The sequence below is a fragment of the Mirounga angustirostris genome, unplaced genomic scaffold (genome assembly GCF_029215605.1).
Source record: "Mirounga angustirostris isolate CCGP_5_RB_7025 unplaced genomic scaffold, mMirAng1.0.hap1 SCAF_14, whole genome shotgun sequence".
Classification (NCBI taxonomy): domain Eukaryota; kingdom Metazoa; phylum Chordata; class Mammalia; order Carnivora; family Phocidae; genus Mirounga; species Mirounga angustirostris.
The window spans coordinates 51,039,454-51,058,478 of record NW_026991722.1 but is presented as its reverse complement, the minus strand read 5'-3'; positions in this window follow the sequence as shown (position 1 = coordinate 51,058,478).

The window sequence follows — 19,025 nt, the reverse complement described above, 5'->3', positions numbered from 1 at the left end:
AAGCTTTTACAAAATACACCTGCCCCATGGGAGGCCCATTAAGTAAATCACCCAGGTATGGATTCTCATTATAAATATGTTGAAATACATAATTCCCCAGGTGTTTCCAATGTGAAATCCCAATTATGAGTGACTGATTAATGCTATCAATGTCCAATAAAGTGAAATTACGTTCATTACCTGTGCTTACATTGATCTTTGTGTGTTCTTTGGAGAGATTTTTGCTGGACTCAACACCATGATTATGTAAAGGGTCATGCTTAGAAAGAAGAGCCTGAAGAAATTCAACATACCCTATGTATACTTTTGTTCTTTTTCCTGCATTCTAGCTTCCTGTCTTTTTACATAGCAAATAATTCATAGAACATTATTCAGAGACTATTTCACCATAAGAACTAGAGTTTAGAATTAATTAAGGACTCCTTTGGAAATTAATATCTCATTCTGATAATGCAAGTATTGATTTATTCACCTTCTATTTGTCATTTTTAGGAGTGATTGATGACCTTGTTTTTTTTTAATTTTATGGATTATAACTTTAGAGCCGGTAATAAAGCACTGATACATAATTTATAGGGTAAAAGAAAAATCAGTAACCTCTCCACAAGGTGAATACATTTAAGCCTCCTCAAAAAATTTAGTTCAATTTCCCAACCAAGAAGAAATTAAGGAACAGAAAATAATACATTTTAGCTTCACATTAATTATTTAGAATCACCAGAGGGACAAAACTCATCATTCTTTTCATAACTGTCTAAGTTCATAAAGTTTCAAAAGAATAGCCATTTATTCAAATTCAACCTAGAAGCTGTTTTCACCATAAAGGTAATGGGAGTTTGTACCTAGTTACATTTTAGCTGAAAAACAAAAAACAAAAAATACCACTTCTCCCTTTTGCTTCTGTTTGATGTTCTGTGTATCAAAGGCCAAAAGGTCTACTTCACTGGAAGTCTACCTTGTCAGTTAATTTGTATTACTGAATGATTATATATTTAAACAATGTTTCTATGAGAGGCATCCTATCAGTAAATCCTTAAGGGCATCAGATGCCAAAATAATAGCAGTTGTGATGATACACAGTCAACATACATTGGGGGGTAGATGTCATTTATTTCTCCTAAAAACCTTGTACGATAATTTTGAATATATAGCTGGCCCTTGGACAACATAGGTTTGTATTGCAAGGGTCCACTTATATGTACACTTTTTCCAAGATACAGCACAGTACTGTTAATGTATTTTCCCTTCCTTATGGTACTCTTAATAACATTTTCTTTTTTCTAGCTTACTTTATTTAAGAATACAGTATATAATACATATAACGTACAAAATATGTGTTGTTTATGTTATCAGTAAGACTTCAGGTCAACAGTAGGTTATTAGTAGATTTTGGGGGGTCAAAAGTTATACATGGATTTTCAACTGCACAGAAGGTTGGCACCCGTAATCCCCATGTGGTTCAAGGTCCACTGTATTAGTTTTCTGAGGGAGAGACTGGGGAAAAAGAAGCATACTAAAGCCAATATCATCCTTTGGGAGACACATATAATTTAGGGAAAGGAAAAAGAAAACGATTTTCACAAAATGACAATAATAGATACGAAATAAATTGTCAGAAAGAAAGAAAAGAGAACTGTATAAGAGAAATGGTCTAGAAGTCAGAGGAGGAACATCAATAAATGAGCTTTGGGGGTGGGGATGAACCAGCATTCTACCACAAGTCGGCCATGTCCCAGGTATTTTAGATGTATCCTGTCAATGAATCCTTATATCTAACTGCTCTGTGTGGTAGGTAATTTTTCTCCATTTATAAGTGATATGATTTTGGTTAGTTAAGACTTTCAAAATCTGTTTAAATAAGAAATACATTGTGTCATTTTATCTATTCTTCCATTCGTGTGAGAAAAAAGAAGTACCAATGAGCAACTTCTGGCTTTTCAAAGAAAATATCCAAATATTTATACCTTTGAGAAAACAGAGATATAAATTTAAATATTATTTCAGGACACTGTGTTATAAAGTAAAGCAATCAATTGGAATTACACACCTCTTAGAGTTTAAGGGTTAGTTTAATAAGACACAACAACAATATCAGAAGTCTGGTGGTTTTACAAGGTCTCATTATTGAATTTAAACTACTTAAGAATAATGCTTTGATGCAGAATATTATCTGCTTTTCTTGCAGAGGTAATATTTTTATCTCACCTTTTATAACCTGTTTTTAAAACCAATAATTAGAAAGTCTTATATAAATTTCAAGACTAAAAATGGGATTTCTTTGGTTAACCCCAAGGGGAAAAGAGGATGGCTGGAAAACTCAACCTCTATGATATGGAAAGGAAAAGGTCAGAACATGGTAATTAAGAAACAGCAGGTGGAGCATGTAATGGTTTAGAGCTGTATTATTTTGTATCTATGTAAGCAATGCACAAATGTCTGTAAGTGACAGCACTGTTTGGGGACCTATGTCTGCCTAAAGTCGAAGCTTATGCTGGCTCAGTTATCCCTTGCCCTCACGCATCCAAGGAGATAATCAGTGGACATAGCCCAGAGAATATAACACGAATAGAGGGAAAAAAGGAGAGAGTGTCAGAAATTTGACATGGAGGAAACAATAATGGGGAAAGAATTTAGATTCATAACCAAAGGGCAAATGGGAAAATAGTAGAAACTGTAGTTTCATCAACATGGCAAAAATACTATAACCTGAAAACCCACCCACAACCTAGGAAATGCTGGATTCCATATGAAAATGAATGTATAGCCAAGCTTGCAAGAAAGAAAGGAAAATGCAAAGATGACAAAAATCAAGCAGAAATGAAAATGAAAATGGAAAGTAACATGAGGTGATGCTGTAGCAGTCTTGGACTTTGGCTTTGGAAACTGGGGGCAGGAATCTTAACTTTCTTTAGGAATAGATGCTAAGCCTACATGAGGGGGAGATTTGAAGCTGGGCCCCCCTTCCATAAAGTCAGGACTTCAAAGGGCTTCACACTCCATGAGAGCATTCACTAGAAGAAAAAAAAAAGTCTGTGCAGAGTGATAGTAAGAAGCTCCATTGTCTCTGTGAGGGCTAATGGTGAGAACGATTAGTGAGTGCCCTGAGGAAACATGGAACTCCAGGCTTGTGTCTTTTTGGGGTCTGAATTCAAATTTCTAATATGTAAGTAGAATGAGCACCCCCATACCAAGAGAATAATTTAAATATTGTTCCCATCTTTCTTTCTCTTTCTTCTTTCTTTCTTCTTTCTTTCTCTTTCTTTCTTTCATTTCTTTCTTTCTTCTTTCTTTCCTTCTTCCTTTCTTTCTTTAAGAGAGAGAGAATGAGCAAGTGTGCACATGCAGGCACGCACGAGTAGGGTGAGGGGCAGAGAATCTTAAGCAGACTCCATGCTGAGCATGGAGCCCTATAGGGGGCTCCATCCCATGACCCTGAAATCATGACCTGATCGAAAATCAAGCGTCCATGGCTTAACCAACTGAGCCACCCAGGCACCCCTGTTCCCATGTTCCTAGTTGCTCACAGGGTCCTAGAGGAACTACATACAAAACCCTTTTGAGTTAAATACTTATTTTGAGTTAAATAACCAAGACCACAAGGAATTCACAAAAGGGGGGGAAATATCCATTGAAAATGAACTCAAAGAAAAAAATGAAGAACAAATACACATATTAAAGAATTAGACACCAAGTAAAACAGAAACCCAGAACCTGAAGCACTAAAGCAGCATTGTGAAAGAATAAAGATTTGTGTTAAAAAATGACTAATGAGTCAAACCCTAAAGGATAGGTTATAGAAGAAATTAGACACCGGCTGAGGAGGTAGTTATTGAAGTGGAAGTAAGATTTGAGAAAACTTTACAGAATGCAGTGTGATGAATCAAAAAGATTTTTTAAATATGGAAAAGAGTAGAAACCTGGATGACAGGTTTCATATCACTAACAATAGTTTAATAAGAAAAACTAGAGTCTCTGAAAGAGAGTGAGAGCAAAGAAAGAAACATATTTGATAAGAAAAAGGCTTTTTTTCAGAATTCATGAAAGAAGAGTCCTCAGATACCAGATATCAATACCAAGTAAGATAAAAGTAAGGAAAGTGAGGAAAATCAAAGGCAAGAAGAAAAAAAACCTCTTAACAGGAACTAAATTAAAGGAAGAATTCATTCATAAAGGAACGATAATTTCACTCAATATGAGCTTCAGAGTAGCAAAAACATAGGAGAGAAGACAATAGTGCTGAAAGAAAAATACCCAACAAAAACCATGTACCTGGCTAAATCATCATCTGAGAGCAAGGGCATAGAGACAAATATAGATTGAGGTAATTTACCGTTTTGACCCTCACTGAAAGAATGAATAATGGATAGACTTTCTGAAGAAGGTATTTGAATCCAGAATGAGGGAGAGGAATGTCAGACACAGTGGTCAATAATTGAGACTGGTGAACATATGGGTAAATCTAAATAAGTATTAGCTGTGTAGAATCACAGTACTTGTGGGAGAAGGAGTCCATGTATAATATCCCTCTTCTCCACCTGAATTGAAATATGAGAAATATTAATAAGATCTAAGTAGATAGAGATGAAAGCATCAGTGTTCATTAACCAATATATCTGCATATTGGAATATATGCCTTAGGTGTAGAACTAGACTAGTTTGAAAATCTACTCTGAAATAAACTTACTCCTCAAAATGGTTGCTGCTCCGAGATTTACAACTGGCCAAGAGTGCATGTATACTTTGCAGGAAGTCTGATGTCAAAGAACAAGGAGTTTATCAGACCATATTCAACTCCTCCCAAATTCACTAAGAGTACTTTCCACTTCTTCTCTTGGAAGGTATATCAATCAGCTAAGTTATGTGGCTGTAACAAATAATGCAGAAATTTTCTTGGATTAAAACAGAAAACCTTTACTTCTTGATCATATAAAAGGACTTCATCCCTAGTCTCATTAGTGGCTGAAGCAGAAGTCCTTCTTTGGGAGATGCTATTCTTATGGCTGAGAAGGTAAATAAATTGCAACCATATATTGGGTCTTCCACTGGGAGGCTGCCCATGTCACATCTACTTATATTTCATTGGCTGAAATTTCATAACCCAAGTCTGATCTGAACAAATAACATAATCTACCAAATGAATGAGTGAGGGGGTAAGGCAAGAGACATTCCATAGTGTCAGTTTGTCCATATGGAATAAAGGTGCAAGAGGAAGGATCTGCCCCCAAGATAACAGTGACTGATTTTTGTATTCATGTGGATGTGTGGGGAGGTAGATGGTTATAAAATGAGATTAATATTCCAGATAATACAATGGAATGTGGAAAAGTGATTAAAAATAAATATTTTTAAGAGAAGTACTAATTTTTGTCAGTTAAATTTTTATGCATTTTAAAATTTTAAGTACAATAAAAATTCTTAGAAATTAAATATAGGAAAATTTATAAGAGGAATAAGTTAATTTAGAGCAAACAAATAGAATATTGGCACTAGATGGAGGATATAAAAGGAAAGCAAGTTAACTGAAAGCATAATACTAGATGGTAGATGTAAACTCACATGTATTAGGAAGCATAATAAATGTAAATAAAGCAAACTCAGAAGTTGAAGTCCAGCGATAACCAGACAAAACAAAAGAAAAAACACCCTATGTTATTTTCCTGGAATGCAAGAACATGGAAAATTAATATCAGGCAAAGACTTTACCCATGTAAAGATAGGAAGCTATGCTAATATCAGACAAAATAGACTTTAAGACATAACTACTGTGGATAAAGATATACTTAGTTATACATTCTGAACTTGTACACACTAAACATAATCACAAAACATTTACAGGAAAATTTGACAGAATGTCAAGGAGAAATTAACAAATCCATAATGACGATCAGAAATTTTAACATCTATTTCTCATAATTTTTAAACTAGATGACATATCAGTAAAGGTATAAAAGATTTGAATGCAATTATTTTTACATCCGATGGCTGCAATAACAATTATCTAAACACCTACTTCCAACAATTAATATACATTCTTCTCTTTTACACATGAAACATTCAGAAAATCAATATCTTAGGACAAAAAGATTCTCACAGTGTTCTGAAAATTGGTATTATTCAGACCATATAATCTCATCATAACATAATAATGATGTAAGCCAATTTAAAAAAAGATAAATTTTAAAACTCATACCTGAGAAATTAAAAACATAATTCCAAATAATTTATGATTCAAAGAATAAAGCATAATGGACATTTTAAATACTCAAAACTGAATAATTCATAAAATACAGCCTCCGTTAGCTTCCTATTGCTGCTGTAACAAATTGCCAAAAGCTTAGGGGCTTGAAATAGCATGGATTATTATCCTACTGTTCTGGAGGTCAGAAGTTTGAAATGGATCTTGGCTAAAGTCAGGGTGTAGCAGGGCTGCAGTCCATTCTGGAGGCTTTAGGGGAGAATCTGTTCCCTTGCCTTTTCTGGTTCCTGGAAGCCAACTGCATTCCTTCATTCATGGCCCCTTTCACCTTCAAAGAGTCTTGAGTCTTCTTCATGTCTCATTACAGGATTCTAATTTCTGACTTCTCTCTTTTACTTATAAGGATACTTATCATTACAGTGGGTCTACCTAGTTAATTCAGGATAATCTTCCCAACTGAAAATTAGCTGATTAGAAAACTTAATTCAATCTGCAACCTAAGTTGCCCCTTGCTATGTAACATAACATATTGACAGGTCATTGGCATGAGGACATCTTTGATGGGGTTGGGGTTCTGCCTACCCCAAAGGTGAAGTATTATTTTGAGGGAAAAGTAAAGGCAAATACTGTAAAGAAGAAAGGCTAAATTAAAAAAAAATTTTTTTAGGATTTATTCACTTATTTTAGAGAGAGAGAGAGAGAGTGAGCAGGGAGAGGGGCAGAGAGAGAGGGAGACAAACAGACTCCCTGCCAGGTGGAGAGCCCAATCCAAGGCTTGATCCCTGGACCCGGAGACCATGACCCCAGCTGAAAGCAAGGAAGGGTCAGATGCCCAACCAACTGAGCCACGCAGGTGCCCCAGAAGGCCAAATTTTTGAGGTATATATCCATTTTTAAGAAGATAGAAAAAGAAAACCAGAATAAACCAAATAAAAGATAAAGGAAATATTTATGATAAGGAAAAACAATTAATGAAACAGAACACATAAATGTTAAAGGATTGCGAAAGCCAAAGCTGCCTCTCCAAATAAATAATAAAAATTAAAACGCTTTTGCGGGGTGCCTGGGTAGCTCAGTCGTTAAGTGTCTGCCTTAGGCTCAGGTCATGATCTCAGGGGATTGAGCCCCACATCGGGCTCTCTGCTGAGCGGAGAGCCTGCTTCTCCCTCTACCTCTGCCTGCCACTACACCTGCTTGTACTCTCTCCTGTCAAATAAATAAGAAATCTTTAAAAAAAAAAAAAGCCTTTTGCAAATTCAGCCTAGAAAAATGAACTACTCAAACAACATTAAAGATGACAAAACAAACAACAACAAACAAACAACAACAACAAAAAGAAAGTTTAGAGTACAGATCAATTTCTTATATTAATATAGATATAAAAATCTGTACAAAACTAAATCAAGCAATGTAGAAAGTCATAAAATGTATTAAAAACTTTTGTGTCTCACAGGAAAGCAGACAATATAAAATTAGAATCTTTATTATAATAAAGAATAAAAATATAAAAATGTAACAAAAACTGGGTGACTTAAAACAACAGAAATTTATTGTCTTACTGTTCTGGAAGCTAGAAGTCTAAAATCAAGGTAATGGCATGATCTGCTTCTTCTGAAACCAATAGGGGAATCCTTCCTTGCTCTTCCTAAGCTTTTGGTGGTTTGTCAGCATTCTTTGACATTCACTGTAGATGCATCCCTCCCATCCTCCATCTTCACATGGCCTTCCCCTCGTGTGTCTTCATATCATCTTCCCTTTGTGAATGGTGACTATAGTTAACAATGTTGTATTGTATATTTATAATATTTGACTTGAAGTCACCATAAAACTATGTAATAACAAACCATGTTATTACACAACTCTGCTTCCATGATTTTAAAGAATCTGCTCAATGAGATGAGCACCTCATGTACCTAATCTCATCATGCACTAAAGAAGCCACTCGTGTTCAATGTTTTCTATGTTGACAAAATCCATATTAACACCACATCTTAGAAAGAAACATTTAGAGCTATGGGTTTCTTGTGGGAATAGTTCTCTTTATATTTCCTTGAATGGCAATAGGAAAATCAACTCTTGTCCTTTCTCTAGGAGCTGAAGAGGGAATACACTTGCAGGTGAAATACACTTTCTTTCATTGAAATGCAGCTACAATCTATGTGCTCAGTGACATATGCAAACAGCAGATTGAACTTGGTTGCAGAGAATTTTCTGTTCCCGACAACATCTGTTGTACTTGACAGATGTTCTGGTGCCAACTTCACAGCAAGTAAAGTGAGACTACAAGAAAGTAGAAACTCCCAGTGTTTTAGCCTCTTTTCTGAACAAAAACACCATTAACCCAGACACTAGGCTCTGAACTGCATAAACTCTATATAATGTTTGCACCCTGTGGATGCAGAAGCGTATGTGATTTCAGTGATTAAAATATCACATTCCTCACTCCCTGCTTCCTGACAGACAGAAGGTCTGGTTTCCTTAATCTTCCATTTGAGTTCATAACATTTCAAAATATTTTCCCTTTTTTTCTATGACTATCAAAGAAATAGAATATTTGAAAAATGTGAAATGTTTCTTCCCAATCATAAGAACAATATCATGATGATAGTAAATGCATATGCAAGGAACATGAACAGTAAAATGACTGAAAAGGACATGCAAATAATAAACACATGCTAGACATTATTGGAATTTGCTAGTACTGAAATGAATGCAAGTTAAAACAAAAATGAGGTATAATATATAAGGCATACATTTTAAAATATGATTCCAAAATCTAGTCTAGTAAATAGTATATTGATCCCAGAGTACCTACTGCATCAGTTGCGAAGTAGTACATTTATATGCTCATTTGGAAAATATTTTGACATATCAAAGATCATTGAAACATTTTTTTTAAACTCACTTTAGGAAACTGCTGGTTAACTTTGTGCTGAAAAACAAATACCAGTTAAACACTATTGTGCTTGTTCTTCCACAAAATTTGACCATAGAGAAACTGGAGAAACCAAAGGGAAACACAGATCCCAGAAATAAAAAGCTGAGCAACCAGTTCAGAACACTGAGTGTATTTTGAGTTGTTTATATCTAGAAAATCAGTGTAAATAAGCATATGAAAATATATTTCACATCATATGTTTTTGGGGGGAAATGCAAATTTAAACAACAAGATACCACTACAAAACTATTGGAATTGCCAGAATCCAGGATATTAACAACACCAAATGTTGATGACAATGTGGAGCAATAGGAACTCTCATTCATTGTTGGTGGGAAGGCGAAATGGTGCAACCACTTTAGTTTGGCAATTCTTACAAAACTAAACATACTCTTAAAATATGACTCAGCAGTCACATTCCTTGGTATTGACCCAAAGGAGTTGAAAACTTGTGTCCACACAAAAACCTGCACATAGGTGTTTATGGCAGCTTTATTCAAATTGCCAAAACTTGGAAGCAATCAAGATGTCCTTCAGAAGGTAAATGGATAAATAAATGGTGGTGCATATGGACAATGGAATATTGTTCAGTAATAAAAGGCAATGAGTTATCAAGGCATGAAAAGACATGGAGGAAACTAAAATGCATATTACTAAGTGAAAGAAATCAATCTGAAAGACTACTTACTGTATGATTTCAACTATATGCCAGTAGTAGGGGGACGGGGTGGGGAGATGAATAGATGATAAGGTTTTTTAGAGCAGTGAAAATACTCTGTATGGCACTATAATAGTGGAAATATGTCATTACACATTTTCCAAACTCATATAATATACAACACCAAGTGTGAATCCTAAGGTAAACTATGATGATTATGATGTCAGTGTAGGTTCATCAACTATAACAAATGTACCACTCTGGTGGGGGATGCTGATAATGGGGGAGGCTCTGTATGTGTGGGGCAGAGGATATATGAAAAATCCCTATACCTTCCTATCGATTTTGCAGTGAACCTAAAACTGCTCAAAAAATTTAAAGGCTAAATTTAAAAAGAAAAGAAATTTTATAAATAAATAAATAAGGCATAAAAAGGCAACAACAAAAAAACTCCAAAACATAAGGATAACTAAAATATCTCATATGTTTGTAAACTAAAAAATGTCTTCATATATAACCCATGTGTTAAAAAAAATTCACAAATTAAAAAAAATCTGTAATGGTTTCCTGTGAAGCCTCCACTGAAAGGGACTCAAATATGCAACACCTAAACTATTTTCCAAGGGCACACGCCCCTTGAATGGTGCTTCTAGACTGGTCAGGGTTATTTATTAAATTTTATATATGAAAGTATTGGGGAATTATGTAAATTCTTTATATGAAACTAGTTCATAAATCATAGATTTCATATTACTCAGTGCAACTGAACTGAACGTTCAGAAGAGTCATTCACATTGTTCCAAATTTGTAATGGTTGTCGCACATCACATACATCTTCTTCAGTAAGTGCCAGAGTGTTTCCACTGTTTCTGCCCGGTGCTCGACTTCTCGGCCCGGAAGAGGACCTTGTTTTTCCTGGTTCCCCTCTGGGCCTGGCACACACAGGGCTCCTGTAGTTCTTGGTCAAGTCCTGGAGCGAGCCCTGCCGCAGACGCGGTAACCAGACCTCTTGCTGCCCCTCAGTGACAAGTATGCTATGAATTCAACCTTTGGACTTGCTTCCCAAGCCTTTGGTTGCTGCCCTGACTATAGTAAGAGGTAAACTTACCTGGTTTCTTTGAGAATGACCATTTTCCTAATGTGAAAACCATCTCTCTCACCACTTTTATTAGTAGGGCTAACATTTTTTTCCGTTATAAATGGTTGAGCAATTTGAATGACTTAACACAGTGTCATTATCTTGCAATATAAACTGGTAACCTCACAAGCCCACACTTCATCACCATATGAAGTAAACGAAGCTAGCTAAGCGGATGCTGTATCAACTAGTAACTTGCCATTAAGGATTATTTTATAGCATGAATTTAAGACTATTCAAACGATATTTTACTCTTGTATTCCTTTTGTTTTAGATTTGTGACATGAATATTTCAGTGCTGCTTAATTTTGTTCTGAATTCTTGTTTCTTGCTTGTAAATGGCTTTTTTATGGTATAAAGTCAATGGAAATTGCTGTTTGTAAATAAAAATGCACCTAGAGCAAAAAAAAAAAAAAAGTGATTCATAATAGAAAACACTACAGATCAGTGTTTGTGCATCACAGCTACAATAGTAAAAACTCATTATGAAATCCAAATCAAGATTTTAGTTGAATATTATGAGAAACTTGATTAATTTTCTCTAAATAAAATAAGTACATTGCAAAAGGAAACACGTTAAAGCCTTTAGGATGGTAGTCTATGAGAGTTGGAAGAGAGAAAATACAATGGAAAATACATACTTTGCTTCTGCAATTAAACTAATTTAAGTAAATAATTTACAAGAAAAATATACATGATTTTTGTACTTATATTAATTCGGAAGAAAATGTATGTATACAGATGGGTTTATTACAGTGTTATCTATAGTGAAGACATAGTGTTACCCTTCTCAATGCCCAACAACAGAGGAATAACACAGAAGAACACAGTGTAATATTATGCAAGCATTAAAATAATAGGGAAAATTATGTACATTTATCTGATAAGAAATTTTAAAGAAACAATTGTTTTCATTAAAAATAAATTTGTTTCATTAAATAGGGGCTCCTGGGTGGCTCAGTTGGTTGAGCATCCGACTCTTAGTTTCGGCTAAGGTCATGATCTTATGGGCTCTGCGCTCAGTGTGAATTTTACTTTGGGTTTTTTCTCCCTCCCCCTCTGCCCCACCCCCCCAAATAAATAAATAAATAAATAAATAAATAAATAAAATCTTTAAATAAATAAATTTGTTTCATAAAATACAATGTAATTTGTGATGTTAAAGACTCCAACTATATGTAAACCAGATGATATATGTGTGAATAAAAATAAAATAAGTCAGAGATAATATAAAGCATTATATCAGAGTGAGTTTAAGATAATAACATAACATATACTTTAGTTTCCTTAAATACTGTATAATGTTGTCCCAAAAAGAAATATAGTTTGAAATTCTAGAAGTTTGCTATAAGAAATTTATGAAAGAAAACATGAGTTTCACAATTTTAAATGGAATTTTATTCAGTTATCAACTATCCATGCTAATGATGGAATGCCAAAATATGGTCACTGTATATGTAGAAACTTCAAATTTCATCTTCACTATACTTTGTATCCATATATTAGTATCAGTCTCATAACTTCGGTTTACCCTGACCATATTCTCTTTTTATTTTCTCTGCCCCTATCTATTGAATTCAATTCAGTAGGAGCTTATGGAGAAGCAAGTGAAAATGGGCTTAATTAGACAAGATTGCTTTCCTGATGAAATTTCCAATCTATCACGTACTGAACACTTAGTATGTATCAGGTCTTATACAAATATTATACATGATATGTTCTATTTATATTATATAAAACCAAGTACAGAAGAGCATGGCATGCCCAGTGATAAAGCATGTGAAATTATGCAAGCCTTTTGTACAATGAGCATGGTGTTATGTGTTGCATAAACAAAACAAGGAACTTGAGTAATGTATTGGCTAATACTGTATCATGGCATTATTGCTGTGGTCCTCAACTCGTGTGCCTAGGACACCAAGAACCCTCAGAGATTTGTTTGCATATTTTCATTAATGTATGCAATTTAATTTGCTGCAACTGATACCTATTACCATGGCAACCAATCAGCTGGAATGTTGTTCTGGGAAGCTTATATGACCTGGTATATGTATATCATGGACTTATAAGAAGGCGTGTGAGAGAACTTTGCTTCTTGAGGGAATGAAACTGCATTTGGGCAGTGAGTATTTCTAGAAAAACAGCAAAAACAGGTTTAATGAGCAATGAAGAAAATTTATTTTCTAGACAATGAGACATTCCTATATTGTAATAATGACAGTGAGATAACTATTGCTGATCTGCTTAGGTGTTTTTTTCCCCCCTCCTATTGATCCTGTTGAGAGTGTCACCCAAATACTAATTTTGAAAGAGAGTTGTCAGCCTAAGAAGGATAACCACTGCATTTATGAATTCCCTAAATTCATTTTCTTAAATTATCAAGCTCCTTGCTAGCCAAAGAAGAAGAAAAAAATAAAATAAAATCCAACAAAAATGATGCCAATAAAATAAATTATTTATTTATTTATTTATTTATTTATTTATTTATTTATTTATGTATTTATGTCCTATTAATCACCATACATTATATCATTAGTTTTTGATGTAGTGTTCCACGATTCATTGTTTGCATATAACACCCAATGCTCCATTCACTACATGCCCTCTTTAATACCCATCACCAGGCTAACCCATCCCCCCACCCCCCTCCCCTCTAAAACCCTCAGTTTGTTTCTCAGGGTCCATAGTCTCTCATGGTTCGTCTCCCCCTCTGATTTCCCCCCCTTCATTTCTCCCTTCCTACTATCTTCTTCTTTTTTTTTTTTTTAACATATAATGTATTATTCGTTTCAGAGGTACAGGTCTGTGATTCAACAGTTATCTTTTTGACCTGCAAAGTCTTCTTCCTTTTGTAATTTACTAAGCTCTTTTCCTAGTTTCTCAATTCCTAGGAAAGCCATCTCTTGTTCTGCCTCTCAAGGCTTCACAGTAGCTTTCTTTGTATCTAGAAATGTCCCATTACACACACGCACACACACACACACACACACACTGAACTAGACTGATAATGTAGGCATTTCAAGAAGTCCTAGTTGGCAACAGCACCATTTGGAACATCTGCAAACCCAGAGGCAGCTCCAGAATTGGCATGAAATCAGTTTGAGGTGAACAGCTGGATGGGAAAGTTTGGGTAAATGAATTGCTTTGTAGTTGGTTTGAGAGGCAAACACACTACCTTGTGGTCTATTTCAGGTGGCTAATGAGGTGTCTGATGGAGATTGTCCAAGGGGCTAGAGCCACACACTTACAAGTAACCCACTGTCCTTACTCCTAGTTAAAATCTCTTCTCCTGTTGTAGCAGCTGGATGTCAGATGGCCCTTTCAAGATCCGATCTTCTAGAAAATATTGTGACTTCAGAATAGTCAATATAATAAGTAATTAAAGGTAGCTGTTGCTTTAAAATATATTCTCTTAGAGAATATTTTAATGTTTTTAGGAGTAATATTTTGGAAAAGATACTGAAACCTGGCAAATGGTACATCTTCCAGAAATAAAGAAAAACAACGAAGTTTTTCTCTGCCAGAGGGAAGACTACAGCCCGAAGTCCCTAAAACTCTATGAAAACGTTATCAAAGCCACAAGGCAACGTGGATGAACAGAAATATGCTGAGAAATATAGATCACACTATTGCCAAGAAGCACTTAGGGTATCCAGAGCAGAGGTTCTGGTGATAATATATCACCAGCATAAAATCATTAAATAATGACTATCACACCTTTTAAATTACATTGCAATTCTAAAAGTGAAGCAGAAGCCATGATTTGACCTTGAGAAATAATTGAACATCTTTGGAGAGCTTCCACATCTATTGTATAAAGTGATTGGATTGTATTTGGGGTCAATAATGTTACTGAGAACCTAGGATATGCAGGTGTTTTTAATATAATGTTTTAAAATGTATATTTTAATAATGCTTATTAAATATTTATTAAATATGCTAGTATGGAAGAATGACCATGGTTCAGCAGTAGATTGGGTTGTAGTTCTCCACTGGTGCCAGCCCAAGACAGGTGACCAGCCCAAAGGTGACATTAAATGATATTCACATCAGCAGATGCCAGTGTGGACAGATGCCTCCTCCCAGTGCCATAAGGCTACCATTATAAAATAAGTGTCACTCTTGCACTAATTTAAGATCTTAATAAAGTGTATAAACATGACATGTTTATATTAACACTAAGTTTTCCCATAAAATAACAATAATCAGTTACCAGTACAAGAACAATCAGTCAATTGTAAAAATAAGGAAGTGAAAACTGATAAAATACTTAGGAATATTTTTAAATTAAATTTACATCTTCTTTAAAGAAACTTGTAACATTTCACAGTCAGCTATAAATGATGAATAGTGATTATTGAGAAGACTGATCAAAATGCAAATTACCGTCACATCAAATTGTAGATTTAACACATTTGAAGTCAACTTATTTATTCTTCTAAAGAATTTATTTATTTATTTGACAGAGAAAGAGAGAAAGAGCACAAGCAGGGTGAGTGGGAGAGGCAGAAGCAGGCTCCCCGCTGAGCAGGGAGCCCGATGCGATGTGGGACTCGATCCCAGGACCCTGAGATCATGACCTGAACTGAAGGCAGACACTTAACGACTGAACCACCCAGGCCCCCCAAATCCAAGAGTTTAAGCCATCAAGACACTGTCACTTCCTACTTTACTGGGTCTCTTTTTCTTTGTAATGACTTTATTCTCAGTTAGGTTCCCCAACCACATATGAGCACAAATATGACTATAGGCAGCTTCAGGCCAGCATGTGACCAGTAGAGCAACCCCAGAAGTAAAGGTAACTGATTCCTCACTGGACTGCACAGAAGTATCTGGTTGACTTTCACTGGACTGCTCCACGCACTAGGTCACAATCCCTACATCACTTACCTCATTTCATCTCATCACACGGGCATTCTATCATCTTACAGCATCACAAGAAGAAGGGTGAGTACAGTACAATAAGTTATTTTGCGCACGCAAAAGAAATCACATTCACATAACTTTTATTACAGTATATTGTTATGATTCTTCTATTTTATTTATAAGTTAAACTTGCATTTATAAGTTAAACTTTATCATAGGTATGTATGCATAGGAAAAAACATAGTATATATAAGGTTTGGTACTATCTGTGGTTTCAGGCATCCACTAAGGGTCTTGGAACATATCCCCTGTGGATAAGGGAGTACAGCTATATTTAAAACTAGTGAAAAACATTCCATTGATAAAGCCAACATTCTAGGGGAGGAGACTGATAATAAAGAAAATAAATGTGTAAAGTAAATAATACACTGGATACTGATAAATGCCAGGGATAATAATAAAGGAGGGGATGGGGCATTGAGAAAGTGAAATTTGAATGAAAGTCTAAACTAATTGAAGACAAAACATAATTACAGCAGGAGGAAGAACATTTCAGGCAGAAGAAATTGCAAGTGAATTGCCTGCATGCCTGACACATTTGAAGATTGTAAACATAAAAAGTTTGTAATAATAAAACAAAATGAGAAACTAGTTTTAAAAATGTAGTGAAAAGAATAGGGCATATATTTGTGCACAGTATGTTCTCAGAAATGTGTAAATATGTACAGGAAAAGCCCAGCTGGAAAAACATAAAATGGTTAAAAGTAGGATTAAGGGTGATTTTTGTTCGATTTTCACTTTTCTGTGATTCTATTTTTTTCTAACAGCCATAAGTTCCTCTCACACTAGAATTTGCATTTTTAAAACTCATTGGACTGGAATGGATTGAGCAGCTGGAAGAACTGTACAATTATAAAATGTGGAAAATAAACCACACATCTGATGTTAAATACCAAATTTTCCACCTAAAATCATGCCAAGTTCTTAGTCTTGTACAAGTGATGAAAAGAGCCCTATCAATAAAATATTTTTTATTCTCTTCCCAGAAGAATTGCTCAGCCAACAAATACCCAGACAAGAAACTTACTGTCTCATAGTGAGAACATCAGCCTTATGCTTAATTTAATTTATGACTTCATAGCAACTCACCAAATTTGAGATAATGTCTTCACATTCCTTATTAGTTTAGTGAAGTATCTAAAAAGGCACAGATGAAGCCTTAGCAGATGGCAAGCTTCAGTCCCTGAAATGGGATTACAGTTCTTTCTTTGCTGGGAGTTGACAGATGGGTCTCATCAGATGGGTATCATCACATACCTCCAGGGCAGAGAATGAGTACACAGAGATTTCATGCGGACAAATGTGTTTAAAGAGCACATGCTGGTTCTGCCAGCTAAATCAATAAGGGACAACTGATAGTTGGAACTATCAAGTCATGTTGGGTCTGGAAATTGCTCTTAACCTTTGCCTTCATTTGTAGACTGCCAACGCTGGAAAGAAACATCCAAAATGTAAGTGGATCAGATGGGATGCTGCACAATGGCATTCTGATGAGGCTGCTATTTTTTTTATGAATGGCCTATCAGGGTTGTTAGATTTTAAGCTGAATTGCTTTCTCTTCACATTGTATCTCCAGCACATTACCTAGAACATAGTAGGTGAAACACATGTGGTGAGACTTGTTCTTTCACATGTTGAATGCCTTCTGGCCCACAGAGACAGCTGCACATGCTGAGCACTCTAAATGGTCAGCAGAACATTTAGCAGAAGCCTAACCTTCAATGTGTTGAGCTAGGATTAGACTGAGCTCATGCCTTTGCCCTCAGTTGTGTAAATCTGTTAACTCAACCTGGAAATACATCACCATCACAGGTTCTTGTGATTCAGCTAAGTGTCCACTTGCATATTTGCAGCAGACATTTTCTTCTTCCAGTTCTGTTTATTCCTTACTATCATTGGTGATGTTTTAATTATTTTTGTTGATTTTATGTTTCAGGGTAACATCAGCTGCTCTAACCAGCAGTGATTAATACTTTAAAAAGTTTATATTTAGTCCCAAGTTTTCAGTGTGATATGGAAATTCCTAGTCAGTAGATGGATTTCCTCCTCATAGTAATTTAGGGATTTAGGCTTCTGCCAACTTGTGGACCTGTCAGCTGCTAGGAACCCAGAACCCTCTGCATCCAACCTGTGAGAGGAAAACAGTAGAATTAAAATACCCAAATGATTCTTACAAACTCTAAGTTGAAACCTATCCCTTCTAGTCCCATTTCAAGGGCAAAACTGTCATATGGTCACATTTTCCAATCCCACTGAGCAGTTGGTCACTTAGCATCTTCTGGAAGGGGGAGCATTACTTTGATGAATAACTAGTCATTTCTGCCAGAGTGTCTCTGATTAGGTTCTTGTCAGTGTCTGGAAGTCTTTGGAAGATGGTGTGTCAAAGTTCCAATCTCTTTCCTTCTAGCTCCAGAATTTTGCCAAGATAAAGACATCAGAAGAAAAAGAACAATGGATGACTTTCTTCCAACCATCTCAGATCCTAGAGCAAATATATGGGTGGTGGACCTGTCACTTATCTGTTCATACAGTCAGTGAAGAATCCATTGCTGACTCCCTTACACAGCACCTCTTTAGAAACAATAGGCTCTTGACCATTGGTACTCTCCACCATCATTTTCCTTTTTAGATATTTCATACTAGTCATGGTCTTAAAATCTTTTAGCAGCCTCAAATATTAAAAAGACCATGAGCTTTGAGATTAAACAAGGACAATAATAACAACTTGGTTTTGAATCCCTGTTTCACTGCTTATGAGTGTAGAATCTTGGGTGATTAAATGAAACTGAGCCTTGAATTCTCGATCCTCAAACTAGTAATGTATCTGACTTCCTTGAACCTGACACATATATGGCACTCAGTAAATGGTCTCTATTTCTTACTTAGATAATAACTACAGCAAATTATTCAAAAGCTGAGCATTAGTCAGATAACCAGGTAATAAATTCACTTAAATTCAGTACAGGGCTCATAATCTCAGAGAAAATGTTGACATTTTGGTAATTTTTTATTTTTATTTATTTTTATTTTTTTAAAGATTTTATTTATTTATTCATGAGAGACAAAGGCAGAGGGAGAAGCAGGCTGCCCGTGGAGCAGAGAGCCCGATGCGGAACTCAATCCCAGGACCCTGGGATCATGACCTGAGCCGAAGGCAGACGCTTAACAG